Source organism: Corapipo altera, unplaced genomic scaffold (genome assembly GCF_003945725.1).
Source record: "Corapipo altera isolate COAL_440 unplaced genomic scaffold, ASM394572v1 60818, whole genome shotgun sequence".
Lineage (NCBI taxonomy): Eukaryota > Metazoa > Chordata > Aves > Passeriformes > Pipridae > Corapipo > Corapipo altera.
In genome coordinates this window covers 412,464-419,966 of record NW_020885055.1, presented here as the reverse complement: position 1 = coordinate 419,966, position 7,503 = coordinate 412,464, and positions in this window count along the sequence as shown.

The window sequence follows — 7,503 nt, the reverse complement described above, 5'->3', positions numbered from 1 at the left end:
CGCGAATTCAAATAAACTCTCTTTGATTTCCACCTCACGAAGAGCGTACATCATTCTTTATCATATAAAGACCACAACGCTACAGAGAGGCTGAAATGTCTGGATCTTACAGTTCGCAATGGCATAGTTGAGAGCCTCTGGGTAAGGATTAAAGGACAAACAAATAATGTGGATGTCGTTGTGGGAGTCTATTATAGACGACCTAGCCAGGATGATGATGCAGATGAATTATTCTTTGAGGAACTAAGGGACACCTCCAAATCAACTGCCCTTGTCCTTATGGGGTCTTCAACTTGCTGGATGTTAACTGGGAACACCACACAGCTGGCACAAACAGGTCCAGAAGATTCCTAAAACACATGGATAAGAACTTCATGGTACAGGTACTAAGGGAGCCGACTTGATTTGTTGCTCACAGAGAGGGTCTCGTGAGTGAAGTGGAGATTGGTGGCTGCCTTGGGCAGAGATATTGAAAAGCACCTGATGGACAATGCAGTCATTGGTCTCAGCCAGCACAGCTTCATTAGAGGGAAGTCCTGCTTGTCAAAATTTCCTTGTGCTGGTTTAAAGGTAAACCAGCAGGAGAAATAAACCCAACTCAAAAGAGATTTTAAGTCAGAGTTACAATTAATAAAAAATAATACAATAAATACAATTATACGGACAAACAATTGGTTTTAACCCACAAAACCCAGATGTATAACCCAGCACCCTGGGGCACGAAGAGAATGGTGTTCATTGGCCCCTGTGCTGAGCCCCACGTGGTCCCCCTGAGTCCAAAGTAAAAGGAAAGGAAGACCTGTTGGTGAGAGTGCTGGTCGCAGTCTGGTTGAGAGTGGTGGTTGCAGTCCGGTCAAGATTCTGGTCCTCCTCTGGATCCAATGAGTGGGCCCAGAAGTCCAAAGACCTCAAGATTATATACATTCAGGTTCGAGTGGGAGTGCCCAGTGCCTCCCCCAGGGCAGGGAGTTCCACAATGGGTGATTGTGAGTCCTGAGATATTTTGGAATCCTTGATGGTCCATTAGCAGACATGACCCCTCAGGCTGGGTGTGGAGGTGCTAATGACTCCCTGGATCTCACAGGCTTCTTAACACCCAGCTTATAGCCTGAGGGGTCAGGTGTGCTCTGGGCAGCTGCTGCAAATGGTCTATCGTTAACAGTTCCTGGGAAATGACACAGAGTGTGTAGAATACACAGTTTGGGTTACACCCACACAGTGATGAACTGGTCCCAGCTGCTCTAACTAGGACACCTTTTATGACAAGGTAACTGTCACATGAAAAGGGGAGATTTCCTAAAACCCTTAGTGTTTGATTAGTCTGGCAGCATCCCAGGAAAGCCAGGACGCTTTTTCCCAACCAGTCTGTCAGCGTCCCATTATGGGGACATTTCACTGAGCAGACTACTAGATTGGAGGACAGTTTGACTGACTTGTTCAGGGTCACATACCAACAGAGAGATTCCCTCCCAGATCTTCACACCTTTATTCAAGTATGGTACGCACTGCTGGCGACTGTTAGTGCCCTTGAAGAACTCACATTAACAGTTTACTGAATAACACTATTAATGTAGTGGGTTGAGCTTGGCGGGATGCCAGGTGCCAATCAAGCTGCTCTATCACTCCCCAGCCAGACAGAGGAGAGAGAATAATATGGAAAATGACTCGTGGGTTGAGGTAAGGCAGTTTACTAAAGCAAAAGCAAAAGTTTATGCATGCAAAAGCGAAGTGGAAAATAACAAATGCACCCCCCTACCTCCTCCTTTCCTTAGCTTTTATATCTGAGCTGACATCATATGATATGGAATATCCCTTTGGATAGTTTGGGTGAGTTGGCCTACTTGTGTCCTCTCCCAGGATCTTGCCCTCAACTGGGGAAGGAATGTTACAGTACTGATGCTGCACTCAGCAGTAGCCAAAACACTGTTCAGTTCTCAACACCTTTCTAGCTACCAATGCAAAGCACAGCACTGTGAGGGCTGCTATGGGGAAATGAACTCCATCTCAGCCAGACCCAATACAATCTCCATCCCTTATTCCATACCATTTACATCATATTCAGATCCCACATAATTTATATATCTTCTGACTATCCCCTGTCCTTTCACAGATAGATATTATTTTCACATTTTCATGGGCTTCTTCTGTCGCGACGAGGTAAGAGAGGGACACTCAATATGAGAATCAGCAAACTTCGTTCATTGATCACTACTAACAGCTTAATATACACTTTATAATTAGCTCATACATATTGCAAAAGCTAAGCTCATTATTGGTTCTTGCTTAAATGTTGATTTCACTTTTACTCCCTTCTTTTGTTGACACAGGTGGCTCTTAGTTGCTTTTGTTTTGCTAATCACAATGTCCTGTTTACCAGCCAACTAGCAGGCACAAAAACACTGTAGCCTTGCCATGGCCTTGCTATCTCAGATCTTCTCACGGGCCTAGACAGGCCGTGTTCTATACTCTAACAGCTCATCCATAGCTTTAGCCATATCCATATGTCCTTGTCTTGCTAGCCAATCCTCTACATTCTTCCACCTCTCCAGATCTTGGGCTCTATTCCATCAGGATTTGTACTCAGGACAATAGAAGCAACATGATCGATCGTTGGGCACCGACACCACCCTGTCTCAGGTCATCATTGCACTCTCCTTGCAAAATTCATTCTTCATTGACCTGCTACTTTACTTCCTTCAACATACAGCTTAAACCACAGAATAATTTTCCCCCAAGGTTAAATCTCCTTGAGGCACATGCCAAGTCTTCCCATCCTTCCACATTACTCACTGAGTACACCTTGGTCCCTGAGCAAAGATAATCCCACGGATGGGTTTGTCTTTTCCCATGGGAGGAGAAACCCACACTGACTTCCCCAGCCAATTCCCCATGTGTAGTATGGGGACCTTCTCTCCTCACACAGTGTGTAGGGGTTTTGTTTGGGAAGGACTAGGGCAGTTGACAGATCCCCTAGTGTTGACCAGCCAAGTGGTTGCAGCTAAATTTGCCTCCCAATGATTCCATGTCCCATTACCTAACGCTCTTAACATGGTTTTCAACAGTCCATTATACCTCTCAATCTTTCCAAAGGCTTGTGGGTGATAAGGGATGTGATAGATCCATTCAATGCCATATTTCTTTGCCCGAGAGTTTATGAGGTTATTTCAAAAATGAGTCCCATTGTCTGATTTAGTTCTCTCTGGGGTGTCATGTCGCCACAGAATGTGCCTCTCAAGGCCTAAGATGGTGTTTCAAGCATTGGCCTGGTTTACAGGGTATGTTTCCAGCCAACCAGTCGTTGTCTCCACCATGGTGACTATGTAGCTCTTGCCTTGGAGTGTTTGTGGCAGTGTAGTCAATTTGCCAGGCCTCACCATATTGGAAACCCAGCCACCGCTCTATATTACAGGGAGATTTTAATTGCATGGTTCACTTGATTGCAGCACGTTTCACATCCATGAATGACCTGTGTGATGGCCTCCATGGTCAGGTCCACCCCTCGACCACGAACCCATCTGTATGTCGCATCTCTTCCTAGATGTCCTGATGTTTCATGGGCCCATCGGGCTATAAATAGCTCACCCTTCTGCTCCCAGTCCAAGTCTACCTGAACTATTCCAATCTTGGCAGCCTTATCCACCTGCTTATTGTTCTGATGTTCTTCAGTGGCATGACTTTGGGGCATGTGAGCACCTACATGATGCACCTTCAGAGTCTTATGTTCCACTTGTGCAACGATGTCCTGCCACAATGCAGCAGCCCGGATGTATTTACCCCTGTGTTACCTATCGAGTGGAAGGGCACAGACAGATGCTCTTAGGTCAATATGATCAGGCAAAATGTCGTCTTTATTAGAAGAAAGACAGATTATATAGTGCTTATGACGCTTAGTTTCTTGTTCACACTACATTGGTTACATAAGGAAAACATGCTCTGCTGTCCACTGTTAATTGGACTACAACAGGTGGTCATAGGAGATGAGAACACCTTATTCACTTTGCCAAAACTCCTCCTTGGCATCTGGCATGAATCCACCTTTGTTCCAACTTCAGGCCCTGTAGCCATCTTAGTGGCGCAGTAATTTTTACTATCAGCACTCAGCTATGCTAAGGCAAAAATCTCAGAAATGCAATAGAAATTGTTCACACAATTTTTGCCTTACAACAAATCCCCCTTTCGATTTTTGAACAATTTATATTGCATTTCTGTATCACTCTTTATTGTACCAATAACATATCAATAACATGATTACATATTACAATAATAGTGCATTAACAAACTTAACAACTTATTAACTTCAAGGTTTGTGCTCTTAAATTTTCTTAAAAGTGCTTTTCTAAATATAGGATTTATTCTTGAAAATCTTTATTCAGTCTAAAACACTTGTGGATGGAACTCCATTCATTTTTGAGTTATGTGTCTTCTGTGTTTATTTAAAAATGTTTGTGTATTTGATGGACCAAAACACATCAATCATCATACATTCACACACACAAGCTCTCACAGTGGCCACTGTCAACATTCACACAAGCATACTTTTGAATTCTATATCACTGTGTTTTATGAGCTAAAAAATTATAATTCTTTAGTACCTTATAATGTTAAAGCTTCTTGACCAAATAGATAAACTTTCTTTTACTAATATATAGTGAATAATCTAAAGTTTACACAACACACTTTCTTAAATTCTAAACCTCTATAATTATGTGCTTCTTAACTTCTAGACTTATGTGCTTTAAAAATATAAAAAAATTGTGTTCATAATACTTAAAAATTGTGCTTTTGTAATATTGAAGAGACTATTAGCTACAGCAGCTTCTGGTGTCACAGTCACTTGCAGGAACAACATCAACCTTGTTTTGAAGAACCAGCTTCTTTCCAGGGTTTCATTTATGTGCAGATAACTAGAGAACACCTGTGCACAAAAAACTTAAAACATATAAAACACTTTTGCAAGTCAATAGAGGAAAACTGATATCTTTCTTTCCCCCTTTTTCTTTGTGCGAAAGTGTGTTAAAGAATTCTTAAATCACTGATTTCTTTACTAAATACTCTTGTGCTAATAATCCTAAACTTATAACAGCTTTATTCTGCAACAAACTCCACTATACTAATTCTATTAATTAATAATTCTGAAAAAATTTCTAGGAATGTTGCTGTTCTGTTCTAAACTCCAGCATTATTTTCTTCTTCATCACCATCAGAACTTGTGTCTGATTCTGAAGAGGTGTCAGTTTCACAGACAAAAAAGGTTTTATTGCTACAGTTATTGCATCGGGTAAATAGGCTGCTTTCTCATGTTGGACTATTTTTGCAGCAGCTTCTAAAAACTGGGCTGTAGCAGCACTCCTAGGTAGTGTACCCAAAACTTGTTTTGTATTTTCATTAGCATTATTATAGGCCAGCATGTCTAAGAATTTTGTTTTCATGTTATTATCTATGTCCGGATCTGAATTTATCGACTCGTGTAAACGATCTACAAACTGATTGTATGGTTCAGTGGGTCCCTGCTTGATTGAAGTACATGGGGGTCCTGACTTTGCATCCCTTATCATAAGCAATGCCTTATAAGCTAAATCTTGACTAGTTTGTAATACCTCATCTGGAAACTGTATTTGCAAATATGCACTGTTGTACTGACCAAAACCCATGAGCATGTCAGCAGAAACACCAAAGAGAGGGTGTCCTTTCTGCCTAGATTGTGCAACTATTGCTGCACAACTGGCACTCCATTCGTTGAAGAATTCCAGTTGCTGGGAAGGAGAAAGTAACATAGATATAATTATATGAATATCATATGGTGTTAACAAATGAGCAGTAAAGAGATGCCACAGTACTATTCGTGTATAAGTACTCTTTAAACCATACTGCATAACAGTCATTTTAACTTCTTTTAAAATTTTCCAGTCCAAAGCTTTCCAGGGTTCACTCTCAATTAAAGTTGAAACATTAGAGAGGGCTGTATTCAGCTGAACAAGCTGTCTCTCTCCTAATTTAGACTCAAGCTCTTGAAAGCGAAGCAATAAGGTGTCTTTGAGGTCTTTTATTGCAAGCATAGTGGCTTCCTGGCTTCCATTGTCCAAGCTCTTGTCATCAGGAGACAAGCCTGAGGATGGAAATGATGAAAATAACTCTTTTGCGTTATCACGATTAGGTTTTTCTTTCTCCTCTGGTAGCAGAACTGAATCAGGTGAAGGAGCCATGCTCGCTTCGGCAGCGGCTCCGGTCCCCGTCGGGACGGTGGTGGCTTCTGCCGAAACGGCAGCTCCTGCTACAACAGCAGCAGCCTCTGCCGAAGCGGCAGTCTTTGCTGAAATAGCTTCAGTTGCTACGGCAACGCTTGCAGCAACTGTAGTTTCCATGGTTTGACTTCCTGGTTCTGATGAGACGACTGCTGATGACGTAATTTCAGGCGACATGATGGTTCCAGGCAGTGGCGATGTAGCGACATCTAGTGGCTGGGAGGCTCCTAGCAGCTCTGTTCCAGGCGGCGCTTGCGCAGTGACAGCGACCAGCGCAGGCTCAGTAGAAGATGGCAGTGCTGGCTGAGCAGGCGCAGAGAAGGGCGGTGGCGCTGGCAGGGTGCCAGTGTTGCTCTCCGCTGCTCCTGCTTTTCTTACAGTCTCTGCTGGCACAAGCATGCTGCTAAACTGAGTCAGTCCCGCTGCTTTTATTAGCGATCTCGACTGTGCAGCTGCAGGCACTAGGACCTCCTCGCAAACAGATCTATCGGCTCGGAGACACGTCACAGTCTCACTGACTCCCGACAAAGTTCCCTGAGCAACTATAAGTTTTCGCTGATCCGTAGTTAACTTTTGCAGCGATTCAACAACTAAACGCCAAACTTTAGGGTATTTCCTATACTTTTTAACATTTTTAGACTCTTGTTCCATTTCTTCCCATAACTGTTCCTTTATAGCATCCCAAATGGATACCTCAAAGGCGGCTTGAGCGGATGGGATTAGCTTCGCTTCTTCGCTCTCGCCCAGACTATTAACCCTTCAAGGGCTTTTTTATCATAATTTGGCTCTCTTAGAGAGACTATAGATTGCAGGAGCCTTTCCACAGCTTCTTCATCTTTAGAGAGCGTGGGCCCCATACTCCCACCAGCTGACTCACCTGGCCAAGGCGAGATTCCAATTTTGACCGTGCACACGGCTTTCTTCACAGCACCGGGGCTCAGTGCTGCCTGTAACAGCTGCTTCCTTCGGCTCTTCCGTTCACCTTACGTCCCGGAGAACTGACGAATTTTGAGTCCCTTTTCAGGCACCACTTATCGAGTGGAAGGGCACGGACAGATGCTCTTAGGTCAATATGATCAGGCAAAATGTCGTCTTTATTAGAAGAAAGACAGATTATATAGTGCTTATGACGCTTAGTTTCTTGTTCACACTACATTGGTTACATAAGGAAAACATGCTCTGCTGTCCACTGTTAATTGGACTACAACAGGTGGTCATAGGAGATGAGAACACCTTATTCACTTTGCCAAAACTCCTCCTT